This window comes from Natrix helvetica (assembly GCF_964273705.1).
Source record: "Natrix helvetica genome assembly, chromosome: 2".
NCBI lineage: Eukaryota > Metazoa > Chordata > Lepidosauria > Squamata > Natricidae > Natrix > Natrix helvetica.
In genome coordinates this window covers 119543976-119556204 of record NC_138552.1, presented here as the reverse complement: position 1 = coordinate 119556204, position 12229 = coordinate 119543976, and positions in this window count along the sequence as shown.

Sequence of the window (12229 nt, the reverse complement as noted above, 5' to 3'; positions counted from 1 at the left end):
TGTCTCATAATCTCCCATAGCAACGATTTTACTTATTTTCCATCTTGATATGGAAATGAATATACATTGTGTTGATCAAGCGCTTGTAATCAAACAATTTTTTTCATTACTCAAATTTTGTCAATGAGTGGCCCTTTCTCTAGGCTCAAATATTTTTCCCCTGAATAAATAAATAGGCATGCTGTACTACCTACTGTATATAACCCTCTTTTTTGCATTTATATTTTATTGTTTTATATATATATATATATATATATATATATATATATATATATATATATATATATATATATATATATATATATATATATATATATATATATATATATATATATATATATATATATATATATATATATATATATATATATATATATATATATATATATATATATATATATATAAAAATACAAAGATAAGTAGAAATGGGAAATTAGGGGACAGAAAACGAGAGGAGAAAAGAAAATGGGAGGTACAAGGGGAAAAAAAGGCATCGACTTCTGATTCTTTTTAGCATAGTACAAGATAAAAACACTCCAGCCACAACTTTTTGCTTTTACACATTAATATATAACTAGCCATTTCTATAACAACAAATCTTTCTGATCAACAAAATCAAAGTCATAGTTTCATTTTTTCATCACAAACATAAAATCCAGAGGTAATATACAAATGAAAAATGTACTTAAATATATTCTCCTCTTTGAATAAAACCTATATATCTCTTTTTAAAAAATATTTTTTATTGAATGTTTTAATCTTTAAAAACAAAAAGAAAAACACCACAAAAACAAACAAAACACAAAACATACATAACAATATAAAGTAATTATACAGTCTTCTGTATCAGCTTTCCTGTTTAGCTTTTATAATTCTCCATTCTGCATTGCCTTCCTATTGCTTTAAACTTGTCCTATAATATAACAACAGTAGTGCTAACACTTATAATAATACTGATTATTTATATCACCATATATTTGCATTCTCTATTTTCTGTTTTGGCTTCTGTTTTCTAGCCATTTATAAATTTTATTCCATATTTTATAAAAATCTGATTCTTCTCTTTTAGTTCTATTGTCATTTTGCCCATCTCTGCACATTCGAGTACTTTGCTAATTATTATTTCATCTGTGGGTGTATTGATTTTTCCCCCAGTTTTGTGCGAAAAGCAATCCTGGCTGCAGTGAGTATGTGTATGATTATGTATTGAGATTGTTTATCCATTTTTTGGTCTAGTAATCCTAATAAGAATGCTTCTGGTTTCAGTTCTATTTTTCGCTCTGTAATTTCTTCCAACCATTTCCAAATTTTGCACCAGTATTTTCTTGTGATGGGGCACTTCCACCACATAAGGTAAAAAGTTCCAGACTTGTTGCTACATCTCCATTTGGCGGATAAATTTGGGTACATTTTGGCCAATCTTGCTGGAGGCAAATGCCATTTATAAAACATTTTACAGAAGTTTTCTTTGTAAGCTACTGCCGTTGTAAATTTATAATTTCTTTCCCATAATTTATCCCATTTTTCTAACTCTATATTATGGCCAAAATTTCTTCCCCAGCTAATCATTGTCTCTTTTACGGTCTCTTCCTCCATTTTATATCTTAAAAGAAAATTATACAATCTAGTAATCATTTTTCCTCCCATTCCTAATAATATTTTATCTAATTCCATTGGTTTCTTGTGTATTCCATATTGTTCCCGATCTTTTTTGAATCTTGTTTTAATTTGTAAATAGGGCCACCATTTCATATTTATTCCTTGTATTTTCAGATCTTGTACTGATTTTAGTTCTCCTTTTTCATCTAAGAGTTCTGCATAACTTACAATTTTGCTGAGATCTACAGTATTTGGATATGTCATTGCCTCCATCATTGATAGCCAGATTGGAATTTTCACATAATGTTTTTTTTCCCCAGACCTTAAACAGGGCATCCCTTACTATGTGTCTCTGGAAATAGGAATGAAATTTATTCTTTCCCTCCCAGAGGAAGCCATGCCAGCCTAGTTGGAGATCATGGACTTCTAGCATAATAATTCTTTTATTTTTTAGTTGAATCCAGTCTTTGAGCCATGTCAGGGCTGCCACCTGATAATAAAGTACCCAGTCTGGGCGACAAAGCCCCCTTTGTTTCTACTAACTTGTAGAAGCTTGAATTTAATATGCGGTTTTTTCCCTGACCAGATAAATTTGGATACCATTTTATTTAGTTGTTTTCTGTAATTTAATCAGCATTGTTTGGAAAAGATAAAGTAGTTTGGGTAATACATTCATTTTAATTGTTGAATTCTGCCAATTAGTGATATCTGTAGTTTAGTCCAATTATCCAAATCTTTTTGTATTTGTCGTAGCAATTTATTGTAGTTATCTTCTTTTATTGTAATACATTTTGCCGATAACCATATTCTCAAATATTTAATTTTCTTGGCCCTCAAAATTCCCAATTTCTCCTCCAGTTCTTCATTTTGTCTTTTGGTTAAATTCTTATTTAACATTTTAGTTTTCTCTTTATTTATTTTAAACCCTGCCATTTTACCGAATTGGTTTATGTCTTCTAATAATATTAGTCCAGTTTCTACGGGTTCCTCTGTGATAAATGCTAGATTGTCCGCAAAGGCCTGCACTTTGTATTCCTGTATTCTAATTTTCAATCCCTTTATGTCCTTGTTCTGTCTAATTTTTAACATAAATGTCTCTATTGAGAGGATAAATAACAGGGGAGATAGAGGGCATCCCTGTCTTACTCCTTTGGTTATACTGAAACTTTCTGTTGCTTCCCCATTTAGTATTATTTTGCCCTCTGACTCGAATATTGCTCTGATCATCCCAATAAATTTCTCTCCAAAGTTCATTACTGTTTGTTGATTTATAAGAAAATCCCAATTCAGGTTATCAAATGCTTTTTGTGCATCAATAAATATCAATGCTGCTTGTTTTCCTGAGTGTATCTCGTAGTATTCTAATATGTCCATTATCATTCGTATATTGTTTCTTATGAGTCTGTTGGGTAGAAATCCCTTTTGATCTGGGTGTATGATTCTGTTTATTATATTTTTCATTCTTTCCACCATTATTGTCATAAATATTTTATAATCAGCATTTAGCAGCGAGATTGGCCTATAATTTTGGATCTTTTGTTTTTCAGTGTTGTCTTTGGGAATTAATGTCATTAGTGCCTCCATCTAGGATTTTGGTGTCTTAGGTTTAGGTTTAGGTTTATTTGGATTTATATGTCGCCCTTCTCCAAAAGGACTCAGGGCGGCGTACAACATTAAAAGCACACATCACAAAAGTTAAAAAAAGATTAAACCCATTTCCAAAAAGACCAAACCGATTTTTTTAAAAAAGAAACAATACATTTAAAATAAATTAAAATTAACATTAACATTAACAGGCCAGGACGGCTTGCTGGAAAAGCCAACATTTTAGGGCGCGTCGGAAGGACCGGAGGTCAGGGATTATGCGGAGCTCTGGGGGCAGCTCATTCCAGAGGGAAGGTGCTCCCACAGAGAAGGCTCTCCCCCTGGGGGTCACCAGCCGACACTGCTTGGCCGACGGCACCCTGAGGAGGCCAACTCTGTGGGATTGTACTGGACAGTGGGAGGCTACTGGTGGCAGTAGGTGGTCTCGCAGGTACCCTGGGCCTAAGCCATGGAGCGCTTTAAAGGTCATAATTAATACCTTGAATCGCACCCGGAAAACAACGGGCAACCAGTGCAGGCCGTCTAAAAGGGGTGTGACATGGGAGCACCTAGGTACCCCCATGATAACCTGTGTGGCCGCATTCTGGACCAGCTGAAGCCTCCGGGTGCTCTTCAAGGGCAGCCCTGTGTAGAGAGCATTGCAGTAGTCCAGGCAAGAAATGACGAGGGCATGAGTGACTGTGTACAGAGCACCCCGATCCAGGAAGGGGCACAACTGGCATACCAGGCGAACCTGGTAAAAGGCCCCCCAGGTCACGGCCGTCAGATGTTCTTCTAAACTAAGCCGCATATCCAGGAGGACTCCCAGATTGTGAGCCTTCTCTGAGGGGCTAAAATTTCTCCCTCTATCATCAAAGATGGAACAAGATGTACAAATCGGGATGAGGGGAACCACAGCCACTCAGTCTTGGAGGGATTGAGCTTGAGTCTGTTCCTCCCCATCCAGATCCGCACAGCCTCCAGGCATCGGGACATCACGTCGAGGGCATTGTTTGGGTGGTTTGGGGTAGAGATGAAAAGTTGGGTATCATCAGCATATTGATGATACCGTACCCCAAAACCATGGATGATCTCGCCCAGCGGTTTCATGTATATGTTGAACAGGAGGGGTGAGAGAACTGACCCCTGGGGCACCCCACAAGTGACGCGCCTGGGGGTCGATCTCTGCCCTCCAGTCAACACAAACTGCGACCGATCTGACAGGTAGGAGGAGAACCACTGTAAAATGGTGCCCCCCCCACTCCCAACCCCCCGAGTCATCGCAGTAGGATACCGTGGTCGATGGTATCGAAAGCCACCGAGAGGTCTAATAGGACCAGGACAGAGGAACAGCCCCTGTCCCGGGCCGGCCAGAGATCATCGACCAACGCGACCAATGCCGTCTCCGTGCTGTACCCGGGCCTGAAACCCGACTGAAACGGATCCAGGTAGACAGATTCATCCAGGTACTGGGGAAGCTGACGTGCTACCACACTCTCGACAACCTTCGCTACAAAGCGAGGGTTGGAGACAGGACGATAGTTGGCTAAAGAAGCTGGGTCCAGGGAAGGCTTCTTGAGGAGGGGCCTCACCACCGCCTCCTTCAAGGCGGTAGGAAAGTACCCCTCTCTCAATGAAGCGTTGGTAATCGCCTGGAGCCAGCCTCGTGTCACCTCCCGGGAAGCTGAAACTAACCAAGAGGGACACGGGTCCAGCACACAAGTGGCAGCACTGAGTCTCCCCATAATCCTGTCCATGCCTTCGGGGGTCACAGGGTCAAACCTATCCCAGATAGTTTCCTCAAGATTCATCCCCGTCGGCTTGCCCAAATCTACCCAGTCAGAGTCCAAGCCTGTCCGGATCTGAGCGATTTTATCCTGCAGACACTGAACAAATTCTTCAGCCCTACCCTTAGCTTGTTCTAATACTTCATTATAAATTTCTAATAATATGTTCTCTAATGATTTTTGCAATTCTTTATAAAATTCTGCTGGAATTCCATCCGGGCCTGGGGTTTTTTTTTTTTTTTTTTTTTTTGGATTGTCCTTTTTAATTCTAGCTCGTTGTTTCTGGTAAGATTGGAAGATTCCTCTTGCACTTGGTCAGCTAGAAGATGAGTTTTGGTAGGTCCTCATCTTTTGTCTCTACTATGTTCTGAAATCTTAGATAGAAGGAGGATTTTTCTAAATGGACTTGTCAGGGCAGTCTCCATCAGTGACCAAGAAAGAAACCACTCAACTCCATTTTTCAGAATTAAGAGTACTTTTACTGGTTATGAGTAGATAGCAGCTAGGCAAAGCAAGATCTGAGGCAAAAGCGTGCATAGTCATAGATATCAATATGTGACCCAACTCCCTCCCCCTGGTAACCCCATCCCCCAGTCCAATCCGCACACCCCATAGGTGTCATGTGGGTTGCATCTTCAAAAAAACATCATCAGGTTGGCATGCCGGACAGTTGGCCTTGGCGGCAATTCCACTATCTGCAGCATGCGCAGTAGATGGTGAGAAAAACACTCCCTTCTTCATTCACTCCTGTGCTGAAACTTCCCTTCCCAAATACCATGTCGTCCCCCCTCCCCGTTTCAATGGCAGCCGAAAGCAAGCAGCAAAGTAGAGGCTGACATCCGGCCCTCCTTCAGGAAAGGAGATCATCCCTGGAAGAAAAAAACGTAGAGAAAAAAAAAGGAACAAGACAGTTTAGACATAGATATGTCAAGATGAGTTAGGGTTTATCGGGATAGGTAGAGTAGAATTTCCGCTAAAGTCTAGGAACCCTAACATGGGACTTATCAACCCATTCAGCTTGGGAGGGGGAAAAATGTTTCCAGGAGACCAGATATTGAATCTGATTCCTACGTTTCCTGGAGTTCAAAATCTCTTTGATCTCAAAATGCTGCTCTCCCTCAATGAGAAGAGGGGCAGGAGGCAGAGGTAGGGGTGTCTGATCAGAGGAAGTATGCACTGGTTTCAAAAGGTTAACATGAAACACGGGGTAAATATGGTTGAGATACTTCGGTAGTTCCAACCGTACAGAAACAGGATTAATGACCTTCACAATAGGAAACGGACCAACATATTTAGGCCCCAATTTCTTTGACTTCTGGGTGGTTTGGAGAAACTTGGTAGACAGAAACTCTTGATTCCCAATCTTGTACTCTCTTTCCTTCACCCTCTTTTTGTCAGCTTGTTTCTTGTGTGCCCGATGAGCAGCTTCCAATGTCTTGCGGGCTATGGGCAAGACTTGTTGGAGCTGGTCACTCCACTCGGAGAGGGACAAAACTTGTGGTTTTTCACGGAGTAATTCTGGAATGGGTACAAAGTCCTGCCCAAATACCACTCTAAAAGGGGTGAAACCGGTGCTGCTGTGCACAGAGTTGTTGTATGCTACTTCAGCATGTGGTAACAGTTCAGCCCAATTATCCTGCTGATAATTGATGAAACACCGGAGGTACTGTTCCAAAACAGAATTAGTCCTTTCACAAGCCCCATTAGTCTGAGAATGGTGGGCGGAGCTTAACCCAAGGGCAGAGCCAATCAACTCCAAAAACTCCTTCCAGAAGAGGGAGGTGAACTGTACCCCTCTATCTGAAATTATGCGTTCCGGCACCCCATGCAAATGGTATACATGTTTAATAAACAAGTTAGCTGAAGATTTAGCTGAAGGGATCTTGGAACAAGGCACAAAATGAACTTGTTTAGAAAACAGATCTGTGACGATCCAGATCATGGTATCTCCTTGACTCTCCGGTAATTTGACAATGAAATCCATTGATATTTCCTTCCACGGGGATTCAGGATGGGCCACACCTTGAAGCAGGCCCTGGGGCTTTACTGGTGGCCACTTAGCAGCAGCACATATGGTGCAACTGGCCACATAGGACTCAATGTCTTTTTTCAAAGAAGGCCACCAAAATTGTCTTTTAACGAGATGCAGAGTCTTCACAAACCCAAAATGGCCTGCCATATGGGAATCATGAGCTCGTTGTAGCACAAAAGACTTCATGCTTGCAGGAACATACAATTTAGTGCCTATCCAAGCCAGTCCATCTTTTATGGTGCATTCATTTGAATGTTCCTTAAACCAGTCATCGGACACAAGGCCTTCCTTGAGTTTACAGATGAGGTCTGTTGTGACCTCCAAATTAAAGATGCTTTGGCTTCTGGTAACCATTAGGGCAGCAAGACTCTTCGCTGGGATGACTGGATGAACCACACTTAGCTTTGAACTGTTGTATTGTGGGAGTCTGGATAATGCATCAGCCATGAAGTTCTTTCCTCCAGGGATGTACTTTAGAGTGAAATTGAATCAGTTGAAATGTTGCACCCAATGCATTTGTTTAGGAGACAGCTTTCGAGGGATCTTTAACGCCTCCAGATTCTTGTGATCAGTCCACACCTCAAAAGGGTGTTTAGTTCCCTCAAGGAAATGTCGCCAGCTCATCAAAGCCCACCTTGTCAAAAGCTTCTTTTTCCCATATAGCCCATCATCTCTCCGTCTCTGTCAGTTTTCGGGAGGTATAAGCACAAGGCTGCAGGTTTCCGTCAGTGTTCGTTTGAAGTAGCACTGCCCCCACCGCTACATCACTAGCATCAGCTTGAATGACAAATGGTGCATCCATGTCTGGGTGTTTCAAAATGGGTTCAGCTGCAAAGAGTCGCTTCAGTTTTTCGAATGCGGCTTGACATTCCATAATCCATTTTAACGGCTTCCCTGGTTTGGGCTTGGCCTCTCCTTTAGACTTTAGGAGATTTGTAATTGGTAGCGCAATGCTGGCGAACGAGGGAATAAATTGACGATAAAAATTTGCAAATCCCAAAAAACTTTGTAATTGTTTGTGGGTGCGGGGGGGGGGGTGCCCATTCGGTGACGGCCTGGACTTTTGCTGGGTCCATTTCAATGCCATTGTGGGAGATGCGATAACCAAGGTACTCAGTTTTTTCCTGATGAAATTCACATTTAGACAATTTGGCATAAAGCTCCACCGCACGGAGTTTTTTGAGAACTGAACGCACCAATGTCACGTGTTCTTCACATGTTTTGGTGTAAATAAAGATATCATCAAGATAGAGACCATCACGCCCTTGTATAGGTGGTCATGCAAAACTTCATTTATTAGTTGCATGAAAACTGCCAGTGCCCCCTGTAGCCCAAAAGGGAGTACTTGGAATTGACAACCAAAACAACCAAGTGGGCAGTTGAAAGCAGTTTTCCATTCATCTCCCTTTTTAATCCTGACTCTGTAATAGGCCTCCCTTAGGTCCAATTTCGTGAAAATCTTCCCTTTACCCAATTGGGCCAACATATCCTTCATCAGAGGGAGGGAGTAAACATTATGTACAGACACTGCATTTAGGTTCTTATAATTCACACAGAGATGAAATGAGCCATCCTTCTATTCTCTAAACAACACTGGAGCAGCCACTCTGGCAGGTTCAATAAACCCCCTTTGTACATTTTTGTCAATAAACTTCCGCAATTCATCCATTTGACGGGGTCATTGAGTAGATTTGGGGTTTTGGAATTTTTACCTCCGGGAGGATATCAATACTGCAATCTGTTGCGCGGTGAGAGGGTAATTTATCAGAGGATTTTTCACTGAAAACATCCTTTAGGTCCCAATATTCTTTTGGGATTTTCTCCTCCCCCTCAATTTTTTCTTGCCTTGTGGCTGCTAGGTTAGATTTAGCGTTAACAGGCTTTGGAGCTCCCCCCTCTCCCTCAGGGGGTGTAGCGGATCGGATGTGCAACCACCTTTTCTCCAATTGATGTGTGGGTTCCATTTCCGTAACCAAGGTAAACCTAGTATGAGAGGCCGATCTATTCCTGGCGCGACAATAAAACTTATAGTCTCTTGGTGGGTTCCCATCCATATGTCTATTGGTTCAGTTACAAAATGGGCAGGGCTCCCCCCAGCTATTGAGCCGTCCAGCTGGCAAAAAGCAATGGGGACTTTTAAAGATTTCAATTTCAGTCCCAGTTTTTCCACCACCTCAGGGCTAACGATGCAACGTGTGCACCCCGAATCTAAAAGGGCCAGCATTTTTTCTTGCTCTCCAGTAGAGGGCACTTTAAGTTCTACTGGGATAGTCATGGGCCCCGATCGGGAACTTACCAGACGTTCGCTGTCAGATTAGGTCTCACTTTCCTCCAATGAGGATGATGTTCCTCCTCCCCTGGAGTAGGAGGGAACTGTGCAGTAGGCTCCACCCCTTTCATGGCGGTCTCCCTTCTTTTCCTGGGCTGTTTGTCTGGTTTTCTCTCTCCCCCAACAGAAGGCTTTGGTCCCATCTTGGTGTGGCAGTTTGCTGCTCTGTGCCCCTCCTTCCCGCAATGGAAACAGATGATGGCCCAGGGCTTGCTAGTAGACCAACTTTTCTCTCCTTTCGGAGCTCCTTGGTTTTTTTTTTGGGGGGGTAGCCTTCTCTTTTTCACTGTCATCACGGTACTTGTCTCGGGTGAAATCAATTTCCACATCCGCTGCCAATTCATACCAGGGCTGCAATCTGTGCCCCCACCCCCGTTTTCACAGTTCTGGTATATATCTTTGTTTAAACCGTCTATGAAGCCATCCAACAGGGCCTGTTTGGACCAACCCCACATATAAACAGACAATTCACGAAATTCTTGTATATATTCAGCAACTGGCCTGTTCCCCTGGGTAAGGGTTTTAAATTTAGTTCTAGCTTTTCGCTCTGTGAGCGGATCATCAAAGCGTTTCCTCAGGGCGGCCATAAATCTATTATAGTCTCTCAGTAGGGGGGAGTCAGCGTTATGCAGGGCAACCATCCAAGCTGCTGCTTTATCTTCTAATGCCATGGTAACGACTCTTACCTTGGCTTCTTCTGTGGGTAGGTCTTCGCCAAATTGTTGCATGTAGTTCCATACTTGAATGAGGAAAAACACAAGATCCTTTGATTCTCTACCAAATTTCATGCCAAGTGGAGGAACTTTGGCCATCTGGCGTCTGCGGGGGGGCCCTCCCCCCATGGGATGGCTCTAGAGGCCGCTGCTACTGGGGTTGGGGCTCATTCATCCTGATCATCGCCACCATCTGTCCCCCCCCAGCATCTATCGGGCAGAACAGACCCTCTGCAGCTCTCTCCTCTTTTTCTAGGAGAATATCTTCTCTTTCAGGACCACTCTCACGTAAACGTCGCCTCTCCCAAGCCTCTTCAAAGAGTTTCATGGCCTGGGACATCATAAGGTTCTCCTCCTCGACCTCCTGCCAAGCAGCAGCTGGTCGCCTCTGTCTCCTTGTGGTGACCCCAATCGGAGTTTCCTTGGAATTATACTATGTCCCACTCCCAATGTCCATCTGGGGTGAACGGATTGTTCTTCCAAGTGTAGTCAAGTCATTTGCTCCATTTCCTGAGGGCATGAAGATGCAGCCACCCCCATGTCGTCCTCCTGGTCACTGCCCGGGTGGGACATTCTTTTGAAATTTGGGATTTTGTTGCACTCCCCTCGGAAGGTGTTAACTCCGGGTTGAACGCGAAACTGTGATCTTGCTTAAAGTCAGGGCAGCCTCCATCAGTAATCAAGAAAGAAACCACTCAACTCCATTTTTCAGAATTAAGAGTACTTTTACTGGCTATGAGTAGATAGCAGCTAGGCAAAGCAAGATCTGAGGCAAAAGCGCACGTAATCATAGATATCAATATGTGACCCAACTCCCTCCCCCTGGTAACCCCATCCCCCAGTCCAATCCGCACACCCCACATGTGTCATGTGGGTTGCATCTTCAAAAAACATCATCAGGTTGGCCTTGGTGGCAATTCCACTATCTGCAGCATGCACAGTAGATGGTGAGAAAAACACTCCCTTCTTCATTCACTCCTGTGCTGAAAACTTCCCTTCCAAAATACCATGTCATCCCCCCTCCCCGTTTCAATGGCAGCTGAAAGCAAGCAGCAAAGCAGAGGCTGACAGGACTATTGCTGCCCCGAGATCTCTGTTGGCTGCTGTTAGTATTTCTTCTGTTGCTTCCGATTTCTTTTCAGTTTGTTCTGTCCTTGCTTCTACCAGTTTTATTTTCTGCTCATTTTTGGCTATTGTTTTCTGTATCTTCCCCATTCTATCATCCTACTTCTTTATATCATCATGTCAGCATTCCAAATATAATGCAGAATTAAATCAAAGTCCAAGGCAGAGTTATCCTTAAAACTCCAATTTAATAAGACAGACATGTTGGCATTGTGCTTTGAAATCCCAAATCTGATTTGCTTCCTGGGATTCCACCCAGTTGAAAGTTCATCTTCTTATCCCCACACCCATAATCCATCACATGGTCCAATCTCCTTCTTCCATGCCGGCATCTACACCCCTCTGCTTCCGGTCAGGTGTTGAGGTGCGGAGACAAAAGATGACCTTGAGCTTCTATAAAAGAATGACAACAATACATTCCACAAATCTACTCCTTTCTATTCCCCCCTCCCAACTACTACACTAATGAAACAGCATAGGAAAATTAATAGAAAGTGTGGCAGGCCAAAGATCCTAAAAAGAACATAACTACAGGCCTGACAACAGACATGTTGGCATTGTGCTATGAAATCCCAAATCTGATTTGCTTCCTGGGATTCCACCCAGTTGAAAGTTCATATTCTTATCCCCATACCCATAATCCATCACATGGTCCAATCTCCTTCTTCCACACTGAAAGTGTGGCAGGCCAAAAATCCTAAAAGGAACATAACTACAGGCCTGACACATCTTTCACTTCCCCTAGATCACCTTTTATTTCCTTGTGATTTTTGTTTAATGATTCTTGTATTTTTATCATAAATTCCTGAATCATGTTTAATGAAGCTTGTAGGCTTTGTAGGGTTGGTGCAGATCCTGGTTTTTCACTGCTCGGCATGTCTGTTAACTCCTGTCCTGCTGGAGAAGCTATCATTGGCAGCGTTTTCTTTACAGTTTTGGTAGCTGTGGATGTGTTTGCCATCTTTAGCTTTTGGAAAAAAATATTCCACAATACCATAAGTTTTCAGTCTTTCACTCTAGGTCTTTCCTTAGTCACTATCCCTTCTCCTCTCTCTTTTTT